Below are 14,533 nucleotides of genomic sequence, written 5' to 3'. Positions count from 1 at the left end.
GGACCAGTGGCGGTCGCAGGGGGGGGGGGGGGGCATCAGGGCCATGGCCCCCCCAAAGGCAAATCAGGGGGGCCATCATATCATTTGGCCCCCCCCAAACAACCGATGGGCCCCCATGGCCGTATGGGGCCCTGGCCCGTATTCGATCGTCACGAGGCTCGAGAAACCCACGCCAGCTATTAACAGCTCCCATACCAGTCTTTGAGGGTCCTACACTGACCTCTGAGGGCCCTTCAGTGGCGGTCAAGCGTCCACATTGACCGCTGATGACCCACATTGACCTCTGAGGGCCCTCCACTGGCCTTTGAGGGCCCCTAAACCGGTCTCAGGGGCCCAACCGGCGTCTGAAAGCCTCACACCGGCCTCTGGTGGCCTCATTTCTGTCTCTCGAGTCCCAAGACCAGCCTTTAAGTGTGTCTGAGGGCCCCGCACTGGATTCTGAAGACCCGATGTCGGCCTCTAAGAGCCCGCATCGGCCTCTGGGGCCCATCTTGGCCTTTGAGGGCCCTCTGCTGGTCTCTGGGGTCCAATGCCGGCCCATGCCGGCCTTTTAGGGCCCCAAATTGACCTCTAAGGGCCCCATGCTGGCCTGTAAGGACCCACATTGGCCTCTAAGGGCCCCCCGCACTGGATTCTGAAGACCCAATGCCGGCCGCTCAGGGCCCGCATCGGCATCTGAGGGCCCATCTTGGCCTTTGAGGGCCCTCCGCTGGCCTCTGGGGTCCAACGCCGGCCCATGCCGGTCTTTTAGGGCCCCACACTGACCTCTGAGGGCCCCATGTTGGCCTGTAAGGACACACATTAGCCTCTATGGGCCCCGCACTGAATTCTGAAGACCCGATGCCGGCCTTTAAGGGCCCGCATCGGCCTCTGAGGGCCCATCTTGACCTTTGAGGGCCCTCCGCTGGCCTCTGGGGTCCAACGCCGGCCAATGCCAGTCTTTTAGGGTCCCATTCTTATCTTTGAGGGCCCCATGCTGGCCTGCAAGGGCCCACATTAGCCTCTGAGGGCCCCGCACTGGATTCTGAAGACCCGATGCCGGCCTCTAAGGGTCAGCATCGGCTTCTGAGGGCCCATCTTTGTCTTTGAGCCTTGAGGGCCTTCTGTTGGCCTCTGGGGTCCAACGCCGGCCCATGCCGGTCTATTAGGGCCCACACTGACCTCTGAGGGCCCGTGCTGGCCTGTAAGGACCCACCTTAGCCTCTGAGGACCCCGCACGAGCTTCTGAAGACCCGATGCCGACCTCTAAGGCCCGCATCGGCCTCTGAGGGCCCATCTTGGCCTTTGAGGGCCCTCTACTGGCCTCTGGGGTCCAACGCCGGCCCATGTCGGTCTTTTAGGGCCCCACGCTAACCTCTGAGGGCTCCATGCTGGCCTGTAAGGACCCACATTAGCCTCTGAGTGCCCGATTCGGTCTCTGATGGTCTCAAACTGCCCTTTACAGGCCCTGTACTGGTCTCTGAGGTCCCTAAGCTGGCCCCTAAGGGCCCAAACCAGCCTCTAAAGGTCCCACACCATGGTCCCATTTCTGTCTCTGGGACCCAAACTGACCCTTATGTGCCTCTGAGGGCCCCGTACTGGCTTCTGAAGGATCGATGCCGGCTTCTGAGGACCCATAACGGTCTTTAAGTGCCTCATACCGACACCTCAGGCCCACTAGCCTCTGAGGGCGCCCCAAACTGGCCTATGAGGTCTCTACACCGGCCACTGATGGCCCTATTATGTTCTCTGGGGGGCTCAAGCCTTACCTTCGGGGGTCATGCACTTGCCTCTGAAGGCCCACATCAGCCTCTGGGGCCCTACCTGGGGCCTTTGAGGCCCTTCGCTGACCCTTGGGTCCAACGCCGGCCTCTGGGGGGTCTGACACCGTACTCTAAGGGCCTCATTGCAGCCTCTAGGCGATAGGTATCGCCTAAGCGCTATCGATGGGCCCATAAGTGTAGGAACCATGGGTGCAGTGGGCGCAGTTGCACCAACAATACTTCTGCAGTGGGTGCAGACAATGTATTCTGCATCCACAATAATTTAGAACAAACCCCCCTTTTCTCAGCAACACTACTTTCCATGCAGCACGACAAATTTAGGATATTTTGCCCACTATCCATCTTTCGAAGCATTTGATACTGTAATGGTCTTCAAAACTTACATTTGTGCCCAGGTAAAAAAAAGATGAAACGGAACACATGTGATTGAACAGTGAACAGATACCGATGACCCACTGTCAAAAGTTTTAGCACAATGATCTTAGAAAATGGCAAAGTTAGCCGCCCTTACTTTTGCGGTAGTCCATTCACAGTTGCGTGAATTATTGACAATATCAATGTTTCAAAATGCACTTATCGGTACCTTTTCGACATGGTACACCCTCAAAGCTCGCAATGAGCCTCCGCTCGAGTGCCGCTCCCTACCCCCCCCCCCCGCTTTACCGGCAATGGCCTGGATTTCTGTACCCGTGCACTACGCCCGTGGGCCCCTTTGAGCTAGCACCGGGCCCCCCGGGTCAGCGCAGGGGCCCCTTTGCCAAGTTGGCCCCCCCCCAAACTCCAAGTCTGCGACCGCCCCTGCACAGGACCATTGGACAGCGAGCCATTGAATAGAAAACATGAAGCAATGTAAGTTCTGACCGCTCATGAGGCAGTGCAGTTGCTGAGAACTTCCAAGAAAGCTGGAACGGTGAGCCGAAAACTCGTCCGGTCCAGGAAAGCCTCGGGGACGCGACACTCGGCGTTACGACCCACGACCTTCCCCGTGCCGTCGGGTGAAGGCAGAAGTCAGCAGCGCCACCTGAGGACGTCCCAGACACCGTTCTGCGGTTCACTGCGCGCCCACAATGCGGCCGGGCTGGTTCACGGCTCGGTTATACGGCCGCCGATCACATGGGCCGCCCGACTGAGACAATGGCCACCGGGAACAGTGCTCCGATTGAGGAGCTCACGCGTGGGATGCCGCTGAATGTTTTCATAATAGCGCCGGGTGGGTGGGACACAGCGGCTGTCACACGGTCAAAGAACCAGGTCACATCGAACTCCGGTCGGTCACAGCACGCTGCCGCGTCCGGACGGCTCGACATGGGTTGTGTATTACAATCAGATGTGATGCAGAATTGCGTGCTTATTTTACAGCTTTTGGCATATATTGCAGCGTACAATTGGTGGTCACTTATTCACGTCACTAACAGATAACGTCCGACTAATCGGGCTCGAGCGCTAGAGGTACTTACCTATATAGGTACTTACGTACGGACGAGTAACAGTGAGAGCAACAAACTAAATTGTTTTCAATAATCCCGTTGAAAACGTGCACGCTTGCAGTATAAACTTAAAAACATCCGAATCACCCTTTCAACACATCATGGCCATGGTTTAGGCACCCAAGGCCGCTGATGCCCCTCTGCTGTGCTCGAATCAGTGGTCACTCATAATCTATCATTTATGGCCTCATTTATTAAAATATTTATCGAACACATTGTATTCGCATTTCATTATCGCTATTTACCATCACATTAAAAAGTCTCATCTTGGTGTCTATTGAAATACATCGTCCTCATGAAGGAAGCCAATGACAGACACCGTTTACCGTAGGTGACAAATGAGGAAATCATCAAGTCAGCGGCTTGGAACGATGCATGATTCGATAAGCTGAGAGTTGCGCGCCGCGTGTCTTCCATCACGATTTGACGGCCGATTTTGATCTGCGATCGGCCGATGGCTGCCGCCTCCGTCACCGTCCGGTACGCGGCATCAGGTCACGGTCCGGAGGGTGCCGGTCGTGCTGCCGGAGCCGCCGGGGCAGCCGGAGTCGCCGGGTTCCGCTCGGCCGGACGACCCGCGCCACTCGCCGCGCAGGACTCGTAACGGGCCGTCACGGACATCCTACATCCACCGTCGGACGTGACGCGACCGGGAGGCTGTGACGTGACGAAGCCGAGATGTTGTGACGTGACACCGTGTTCTGCTCGAGGGCGGAGAGCGTTGAGTACCGAGAGCTAACAGAAGTGAGCTTGAGCATCACAAGAGGCTCATACGCGCTCTCTAGTGCAGGTCCAACGCTTACCGCTTCAGCAAATATACGTTATACTTGTACTATAAAGCGCAGGTCTCACAAATAAATGCAATTTTGCGACCTCTTGCAATTTTGTTATTTATGTGCCGTGAAGGAAGACAAATGAGGCACACTTTCAAATGAGACAGGTGCAACAGGTCATGCCCCAGCAGAAGAAGAAGGCAGAGGCTGACAGTAACCTGCAGTTGACCTGACTGTGACCGGGTGCGACTGTCGTGCCCCGGGTCTGTCTGATTGCAACTCGACCACGCCCGAGTCTGCAAGGCCCGGATGATGTTCAAACCGACACTCAGAAAGCGTGTCATCCTCGCCGAGTGACAGGGTGGGGTGGCACCGTCTCTCTGCTAATGTCGGGTGCGTTTCACACGACCTGAACCCATCCATCAGATGAGGCAGCACTCGTAAGTTACGGAGAGAGTGGGTTCTATCGAAAATGCAACATTTTTACCCGAGATCTTATTGCTTCAGGTCCTCCTCATTCGTCTTATCCTATTGTCTGCATAGGCGCGGGAGCCGGGGGGGGGGGGGCAGTGGGGGCAGCTTGCCCCCCCCCCCAACTCTGGGGCCGTGGGGGCGATGCCCCCACAGCTTTGAGACGGAATACCACACTTTTTTGCAAATGTCTTCTTTTTTGTTGAAAAAGCCAAGGGATGAAAAATAAGTGGCCTAAAACCGGTGAGAAAACTAGATTTGGGGGTAGGTACCCTAGGTTGATCTCTGTGTGCCCCCCCCCCCCCAGTCTGAACGTAGTTCCCGCGCCCCTGATTGTCTGTATTCATTTCTCCTCTTTTTCCTTTATTTTCTGATGTCCTGTGCCCCACCCAATCGCCATTTTGTCTGTCCGGCCTTCTCACGCTCTACATTACACTGTAATACACGGTCCGGCACTGTTTCTCAGCACTGAGTTTTCGCTGCTCGAGTCGTGCGGATCCCACCACTTGTCGCATTGCGACACGTGTGTCATGACCTCCAGCCCGTGCTAGTGGCTTGTTGATTTCACTAGCCACTCAGCGGCGTCACATGCCTCAGGTGACGTCATCACCAGCGGAGGCTCAGGTCTCACACATCGCGGGTCTTGCTGACGGGGCTCAGAGGCCACACTGAGGAGTTATTATGCGGTCTATGAAACGATGAAGACCGTGTTTATGTGCTGTCTGATCGTTGAGCTAGTGCAATATGGAGTTATTGCCTGTTTGCAACGCTATTAATTATGCGGTAACCTTAAAATAGATCATAATAAAACGAAAGTGTTGAAATGGATACCTATTGCATTGCTGAAAGCCCTCATTAGGTACCTAAAAATCAGCTACCGGTGCTCTAATCTATAATATTTTGAGACCACTCGACTGCAATTGTTGAATGTACTTCGTTAGCAGCTGCGAATTGTCAGTCAGCATTCACATGGCCACACGGCCGTCCGTGTAGAGTAGCATTTTATCCGCGATATTCTCATCATATATCGCGCACTGCTGTTGGCGCCGGGCATTGCGGCGATACATTAGCCAAGATCATACCGGAGCGTCCTTACAGCTCTTTTTGCGGGAACCGTGGCACCCGCGGCGGACCGTACCTACGACACGGAGCGAATTACGCGCAGACCATTGGTCACGGTCGTTTGGTCCACGCCGGCGGACCAGCGGTCACGAGAACTACCCTCCGCTCCGGGAAGCGTCGTGGACGCTGCCGTCACATTGTAACGGTTAATGGTTCATGACACATATGCACAGACACGCAACTTGGCAATGTAAAGTCTCAGCGTGAGTCTGACGTATTGTCAAGGATAACGGACTGCGTACATAATGCACAATGGTATCGTACTTAGCGGAAAGGACATAATGATAACAACAAACCATCTGCCTAAATCATTCCTTTTTTTAAAGGGCCAGTGGTCCATAATTTGACAGCTACCAGGCACAAATATCAAGCTAGACGCATTTTGATATATGTCTATAAAGTTGAGCCACTATCATGACAATAAATGCACCATAATGTCAGAGCCACTTAGGACACTCCCACAATTTATTCGCAGCAAACAGCTCCTTGCAAACAGGAGTGTCTCACACGCGACTGAGAATTTCGTGTGCCAATAACAGGGTTGCATCAACAGCTCACTGACATGTCGCAGTGTGTGTGAGAAGAGACTGGCTACTGGGGCGGTGCCTGCGGCGCTTAAACGCAACTTCATTTCGGTTCCCTCAATTACAGGTCACGGTTTGCCTTTGATTGGCACCGGTTCTGACGGGCCTGGATTTCGCCATAAGATCGAGGTGTCATTGATGTAATCGAGGAATAAAATACGGATTTTGAGGTCGACGGGCTGATGGGGAGAACATCTTTCGCGTTTTGCAGGTATAAATGGCTCACACTAGCGTTGTTCTCTAAACCGTTATCAGACTTTCTCTACCTCGCTTCCAACCTTTTGTTCTAGCGCGTTGATAATTTCTTCTTATACGGGCAATATTGATTACATGTAGACGTGCTTACTGCCACAGAGCAACCAATTATTTCTGAAGTCTGCTACCCAAAATATTGTGGCTTGTGGGTTATCGTAAGATCCGGTTTTCTGATGCTACCTCATCCTTAGTGCATGCTTAGGTATAGTTACATGTGATAACTACATAGATTACAGCGAAGCAATTAACAGCGTTAAATAGGAAGCATGAAATAAATGTGCACGTTAAGTTAAGCACGTAACGTGATTGCATAGTGTAGTACATAGATTACATTACATATGGTGATCGCTTAGTAAAGTTGAAAGGCCGGTATATAAGCGTGAAAACCACTAAGCAGTGAAACCAAAGTTCCACACGGCTGGACGACGCGAGCGAATTTTGTCACAAGTCAGTTGGGCAACACCCGGGCAGGACTAACGAGACGGCGAACAATAAACTGATCCGTTTAATCCCGCGCGGCCCGAGCTGTCCGACTCGTAACACACCGGCTCCTTCCCGTTTCATAATCCCCACCCGTGAAAGTGGTTTCCGTTAGAGGCCGCGTCTCGGCGGGCCGAAGCTGATGACTCGGCCGGCAGCCGTCGATAGCGGTTGATATTGTTTGGACGCGTCGACGGGAGACCGATCACCTTTCTGCCGCGTGGCCCGACGACCCCCGGTCGCGCTCGGGTGCTCCGCCGCCGCCGCCGAGCGGTGCTGAGCGGTGCCGGCGCGGCGGCCGGAGGGACGTCATCCCGGGTCACTCGGCGGCGGCGGCGGCGGCGGCGGCGGCGGCGGCGGCGCACGCGCCAGTCTGCGGCGGCGGCCCAGAGCGGCCGGTCGGCGGTGCGGGAGGTGACGGGGGAGGTGGTGTGTCGGTGTGACGGCGACTGACCCATGGACTGAACAGACACTCGAGGGGAGAGGGGACCAAGAGGACTGCAAACGCCGAAACCGGGGGACCCGGCAGGACTCCGCCTCAGGTAAGTAAGAGCTACTTTTAATTGATAAAGACATTCCGAGATCGTGCGCGACGCCATCGTGTGACTAGTGATTTTTGTGGATCATATTCATTCTTAAAATGTATGATCGTGGTCAAAATAACACTAAACCTTTTCCATGTCTTGCGTGCAATGCTGTTTGTGGTCAGCTTATTTGGAAGTAACACCTATTCAAATCCGACATCAAGCTGATTGGGTCAAATCATTCGAGCTTCTGTAAGCTTAATGCAAAAGAAAAATGGTTGGAAGAAATCACTTTATTGGAGCATCCACCTGCCAGGTGATCCAGGTGATCAGCCCAATTCATTTTTTCTATAGACCATACTGATTTCGTCTTCTTCCTGTTACTTTATAAGCACTGTAATGTTACAGTAGGCATGTTCTGATGTTTTTACTGTCGTTATTTAAAATCGCCCGGGCCACTGAACCGCACATTCGTCTGCCGACCGTGCTTGTGTTTGTGTCGTAATCTTTCAGTGCCCGCTGCTGCACACAGTTGGCTCAACTACCCGCGTTATTTCAAGTTTCAATCAATTACTTCCCAGTGTGACATTCACATCGTGCAATGGAAATGGCCGAGTTGATCAGGGAACAATGAGTTTGTTAGAGACCTTTCTTGCTCAACCAGCATCGTGACACGATAATTCAATTGCGGCTTTCCCTCTCGTTAACGGCTTCGTTGGTTCTGTAGTGTGTGCCTCGTGAAGGGCCATGGCAATTAAGTTGATTTTTCCGTGCTAGCTGACAAACAATGTGTATGATCAATTATCATGATATCCGGTGCAAATAGATGTTCACTGATAACAAGCAATCAAACGAATTTTAATGCTTGCTTTTAATGAGAGAACAAAAGAATAACGCTGCTTGTAAATCAGGCCCTTTTACTAGCCAGGTCCTATAGTAAATATCAAATCTAAGAAGACAAAATGTATCGGAATTTCGGTAACCCTTAGCTGTGCACAATTATAGTTCTACTTCTCTAATTACTACTGTTCATCAAAGTGCTGTCCTTTTAAGACCCGCCTTACACGTATCTATGTCGGAGCTCCATTGTTTCGTCGGGCCATAAGTCGTGTCGGTCCCTGTTCATTACCTGACCGCCCCTACCGTGCCCGATCGGGGACAAGGAGACAAATGGCGGGCCCGGCGTGACACGTTCTGAACGGGCCGACCCACAGCGTGCCTAACCAGCGACCGAATCCTGTCCGGGCCGGCCCACCGCGTGCCTTACCAGCGACTGGGTCCTGTCCGGGCCGACCCACCGGGTGCCTAACCAGCGACTGGGTCTGAGCGGGCCGACCCACAGCGTGCCTAACCAGCGACCGAATCCTGTCCGGGGCGGCCCACCGCGTGCCTAACCAGCGACTAGCCCGCGAATGGGTGCTGGCCCGGCCGGCCCATTAGGCCCACAGCCTGCCTAACCACTAAATAGTCACTTGAAGGCGACTGGGTCCTGTCCGAGCCGGCCCAGCCACCGCCAGCAACGCTGCCCCCCTTTCCTCCCAACTGTCCAGTCCGGGACGAAACAGCCATCGTCGAGCCGCGGCTGTGTTCTGTCCGGCCGACCCAGCTAGCACCAGCACCGCTGACCCCACGACTTTGTCTTTCCTAGACACATCGAGGTCACCTAGCCAAGCACGACTTCCACGATTCTGTAATACGTGTAACTTACAGTTTCATTAGGTCAGTTCACTAATGCGTGGTCTCTGGCTGGTCTATGGGATCTCGAACAATCTCTTGGCCTCTGAGACCTGCTCCCATCAGTGGTCCACTGACCACTGAGGATGGCACGCCGAGGCCTCAGCGCGGCCCATCCACTCGGAATGCACGAGACGTGCGCGCCTCATTCCGGGTCAGCTTCGGGGCTCTCTCTACGAGAGGACCTCCGAGTGGCCTCTGAGGCCGTACGTGATCGATACGGAATACCGTTACGGGATTCGACGCGATGCTTATGAAGTGTTCGGCGCGGTAAATGCAGCTTCACTCGGCGATGACAGGTCACTGGATCATGAGATGTATGATAAATTTACGGCTGAAGAAGCCAACACGATCATAGTGAATGTTATTTTTTAATTTGGATCCTCGTGCATGCTTACCATTTCATTCCAAATTGTTCAACATCAGCCGATTACTTGTTATATCCGGCTCTGTTGACCTCAGCTTCCCTTCCTTTGATCTGCCACAAATCAGACCTCAACCCGGGCTCGGGGTGCTCATCCGTGACGACGGATTCGAAGGAACCGAGCGGCGCGGCCGATTTATGGCTCCCGCTCACGAACTGAGCCCGCTGCATAGTCGAGAGGAAGGCAGTTCAGAGGTTAACAATGACGCCGCTCCATAGAAAGGCATCGGCGCCAACAAATGTGTTCCTGTGAACCGATGCACGACCCCGCCACTCCATTGTGCCGAGAAACTTGGCAGGCTGGTTTAGGCTGTGTTCGATCTGTCACAACTGAAAGATACCTCGCACCTGATAGTAATTTTATGGTACATGTCGATATCTACGCAAGGAATTAGGAAAAAGCGTTTCTAGAACGAGTGCCAAGCCATTCATCTGTTATGTTTTGAATGATCAGCGTCATTGAATCATCACTATCAACATGATACCTAATTAATTACCTGTACGTTACGGTAGTAGGCACGAAACTTCGAGGATTGATTCAGCCAATGCATGACTAGATGGACTTCAATGAAAAACAGCGTTTAAAAGGACAAATGCAGTGATTCTGTGGTTTAAACGTGTCTTGTCAGGCCATATGTAATGGCTGAGAGCGTCGCTTATAGGTTCTAGCTATTGTAACATCCACCGTTTAGTCAAACAGTCACGAGACTGCTATCAATCACAAGAACCGAACCGTGGTCTGGAGACTCCCGCTAATCATAGGAACTTGGAGCGCTATGAGAAAACGGCAGCTCCACACCATAAAACCACATCACGACGGAGACTGCAATGCATCACAAGAACACACCGTACATACAGCGGCGACTGCCACAGCTCACAGGAAGACATCACCAGCCCGGCTCTCGTGCTACCGCGCCCCGGCCCAGCTCCTGCCGTGTACCGGTGAGCCTCCATCACCGATTGGTCGCGCGTCACTCCCGCACGGCTACCCTCGCGGCGGTTCTTCTTTTTACACGGCTCCTCAGGCAGCCGTGACGCCCGTCGTGACCCGCCGGCTGGTCACGTGACCACTGCGCCCGCCCCGGGACCGGCGTGCAGCCTTGTGCAAGGTGCGTGGTTTCTTGGAGCTGCCAGGAGCTGCACAGCGCCGCAGGGGCCCTCTCGATGGTGAACAGGGGTCACTGATCAATAGCCTCTTTCACCCTTGTCGTGTCCTGTCGAAAAACGATTCGTGATGTCCGTTAACCAAGCTGCTGTGATCTCGCGTTTATCCGTGATAGAAACCATTATCTTTCGAACCACAAACGGTGACAGGTGGCAATCACGTGATGTAAGGGCGGCACCGGAAGGTATGCATGAATCGCGTGCCTGAGTGTCACAGCCGGTACGGGAGGTGAGCCTGGCCCGGTGCAGACTCCTCGTCCCGGCACTGCGACCGGTATACGGTGGCGCTGCGAGTATCGTATGCAGCGACACGCTACTTTCACCGGCAAGTGGTGCCGACTGCGGTCGGCGCGTGCCGAATCGGCACAGAGGATGGGGTGGCGCCGGCGGCGACCACAATGGCAGCCTTCCGAGGCCGCCGCAGGGACTCGCAGACACTCCAGCGCGCGTCATTTACTCCACAGGCACTCCACTCTCGGCGTCTCAGGCACTCCACTCTCAGTAGCTTCGCAGAGAAATTCCACCACTCGGACTATGTTTATTGACCGAACTAGGGAAGGCTCTGAGGACTTTGGGAAATATCTTCGCATACGTATAAAAACTTGTTGCTTAACCCGCGCGGGGCTGGGGGGGTAAATTTTACCCCCCTCGCGAATTTTTGCAATATCTCAAAAACGGCGGCGCGCAACGCCGCCAAACTTTCAGTACCTTTTCTTACATCAATTTGACACGTTTCCTGAAAATTTGAGCGAAATCCGTCGGAAAATTTTTGAGAAATTGACGTTTTAGTGACGTCATGTTCGCCATTTTCGCCTCAAAAACGGCTAAATTTCAAACGCCGCTAACCTCTTCATTTTTAAAGGAATCAAGACGTAACAAAAAAGGTTATACGTAATTCTACTTTGTCTATCAAATGGCTATCTCGGTTTTTTGAAAATGTTGGATTTTAGCCCAAAGTTTTTCAAAAAACTGACTTTTTTGGGAAAATAATTATAAAATCCAAAATTTTGAGTGTATCGAAAAACCAGGAATATATGTCAGAGAAATGGTCTATGTGCACCTACATACCAATTTTTAGAAGAATCGGTTCAAAAATGTGGGAGTTATTCAAGATTTTATGACGTCACGACACACAAAAATTTTGAAAAATGATTTTTTTTGGAAGTTCTGGACCTCGTATGGAAACAAAAATAGCACCATTCGATTTGCCGTGAAAAGCTGCATCAGATAGACACCTTTTTAGGCCTTAACAACCAACTTCAAAATTTGACCTCACTTGACCTGACCTTGACCTGACCTCGACCTGAAATTCATCCAGAGGTGGTCCATATCACTTATTGAGTGTGCCTATTGAATTCTATGAGTAAAATGACCCATAAAACATGTGTCGCACATGCCCTTTTCTATATTTTGTTTTTTGGTGACCTGACCTGACCTGACCTGACCTGACCTTGACCTTGACCTCTGAATGATATTGTATGCAACGAATATTGTCTTGGTAGCCTAAGAACACGTTTTGGGCAATCAGTCTCAGTCGATGACTCCATTCTTCGGCAACTACGGTGCAAGGCCGATACTGTAGAAACTTGCAATTTGTACCCTTGACCTGACCTTGACCTTGACCTCAAACTTCAAATTAAGTACATGTTTTTAGTTGTTCGTGATGAGATCTTTCGATTGGCGTTTGATTTTTCCAAATCGGACCATTAGTTCGGGAGATAACAGGGGGGGGGGGTAAAATTTACCCCCCCCCCAGCCCCGCGCGTTCGGCTGGAGACCCCAGCCCCGCGCGGGTTAATCCACTTCTTGAGGGACATGAAAAAGTGACTTGACTTGTGTAATCTCAACGCTCTGACTTCTGATTTTAAAATGGCTGCAATCGTGCGATGACTTTAAAATGTCAGTGCATTACTTCTTACTTCACATTACATTTTTCATCTCCTGTGGATGCGTTCGCTTTGTCTGTCGCCATCCCGTTTGCTCCATTTTCGTCCCTACCCACCACATGTCCCATTTTCTCCATTACCAGGCGGGTGTCCCAGTGTATTTCCGTGGCGAGAGACCATCATGACACATTCCTCCTGCCCTGATGGACTACCAGACGCAGTCTTCGCTCCCTGATGATCGCGGGCTCAGAACGGCTGCGAGCAGGGGCTTTGTTGGCCTGATCCACACATGCTGAGCGTGAAATAGAGATAGGTAATTGGACTGAAAAGCTCTGACCGTCTGGCCGGGAATAACAGACTCTGTCTCATCTTCTGGGTACATTAGAGCGATTGATTATAATGCCTGCATCTATCAGCGTCCCCGCGGGCCACTTTGGACTGGTCGCAGCGCCCCACGGTCTCTTACCGTGGTGAGGAATGTATGTGCCCCAACATGTGGAAATGCTGAGTGAGCAGACTTGCCATTGCCATCAAGCGATGCTTTCAGCAGCATTTAGATCCAAGTCGCAGGGTAAATGTCTCGATAGTAGTGGAACTGTTATTTAAGCTGAAATAGCCACAGCCAGGCATTCTACTGAATGAGTTAATAATCTCATCAGACTGACGAATTCCTACCTTGACTCATACGGCATAAAAAGTTGGGGTTTTACGCGATAAGCCACTGAGATTGAAAGAAAAGGTCATTTCAGCGCCATTCCTGCATCACAGCAATCCTCTGAATGCTAAATACTCACACAAACGACCCTCCCCCTCACCCACACACCCGCACACACACGGTACGGCGGCTGCAGTTTCCGGGGCCACAAGGTCGCCGTGGACAGCTGAGCGGCGGTACGTGACACCGTTCGTGTCGGCACGTGCCACAAACACTCCTGGCGGCGACCCGTCGTGACACGGTCGCATCCTTTGTTGGTCACCGGTTTCAGGAAGATGAAGCTTATCCGGCTGGTGGCTGAGTGTTGTAAATCACCCATAAACCCACATGAGTTGATTGTGCCGTAAAATGACTGGACCAAGATGAGCTAAGCTGAACGGCGTAGTTCTATTGACAATTTTAAGTGAAATCAATCGTAATTCAAATTTTGTTTTTGAATAATTTGAAAATCATTCTCGCAAAACCATTGGTAGGCAATTGGTGACGTGAAAGTTGGCAATTCGGCACTAACACTATGGCTGTAAATGAATCCACCAGAAATTGCAGGGCTGCTGCGAAAGGAAGCATATCACACTCAAACTGACATCATGCACCTACAAAACAGCCCAAAATTATATCTAGTCTCGATACAGATCCTGCCCCAAAAAACATTTATCATATAGCGACGGTGTCAACTGCAAGCATTTTAGCACATATGAACTTCACGCTCTGAAACCAGATTGTCACAAGCACGAGCTAACGAAATCGTTACGCGGCTGTTTGTCTTCGTCACGGGGTGGGCACCGGACATGCGCCAAGACTGTAACAAAGCCAAGAATTTCAGCGGTGAGCTGCTAAGGAGAGACACGCCCGTTCCGAGCTCGTCTGGAAATATTTCTGCGCTAGGTCCGTATAGGAGGATCCCACTGCGCCAAAATCACCCAAGAGGGTTACGTCGGCACTCAGGTCGTCTCAAAACTCCATCTGCGTCTCGTTGGCCGCACGCTGCCGACCCCTGGTGCAGTTGGTCGACCCCGGTCTCTGCAGACACGCCACCCGGCGACCTGTGCCGCCAATTCGGTGCCATTGCCTGGGACGTGCGCCGCAGACAGCGGGAGATGCCCCCCGGTCGGCGGCAGGGCGGTCCCGCTGCTGCACGTGTTGCCTCACAT

The 14,533-nt window shown here is 52.4% G+C and overlaps 1 protein-coding gene across 1 annotated transcript in view; it reads left to right on the top strand.

The window, feature by feature from the left end:
- The first annotated feature begins 7,323 nt into the window (after positions 1-7,323).
- The window catches only part of LOC122382167, a 38,876-nt gene continuing 31,666 nt past the window's right edge, over positions 7,324-14,533 (top strand). The window contains exon 1 of the mRNA XM_043367145.1: positions 7,324-7,477. The gene's annotated coding sequence lies outside the window, so the exon portion shown is untranslated. The remainder of the gene's footprint in view (positions 7,478-14,533) is intronic.

Source organism: Amphibalanus amphitrite, unplaced genomic scaffold (assembly GCF_019059575.1).
Source record: "Amphibalanus amphitrite isolate SeventyFive unplaced genomic scaffold, NRLGWU_Aamphi_draft 000134F_arrow, whole genome shotgun sequence".
Taxonomy (NCBI): Eukaryota; Metazoa; Arthropoda; class Thecostraca; order Balanomorpha; family Balanidae; genus Amphibalanus; species Amphibalanus amphitrite.
Note: the sequence above shows the minus strand (reverse complement) of the source record. Positions and strands in the feature narration are given on the sequence as shown.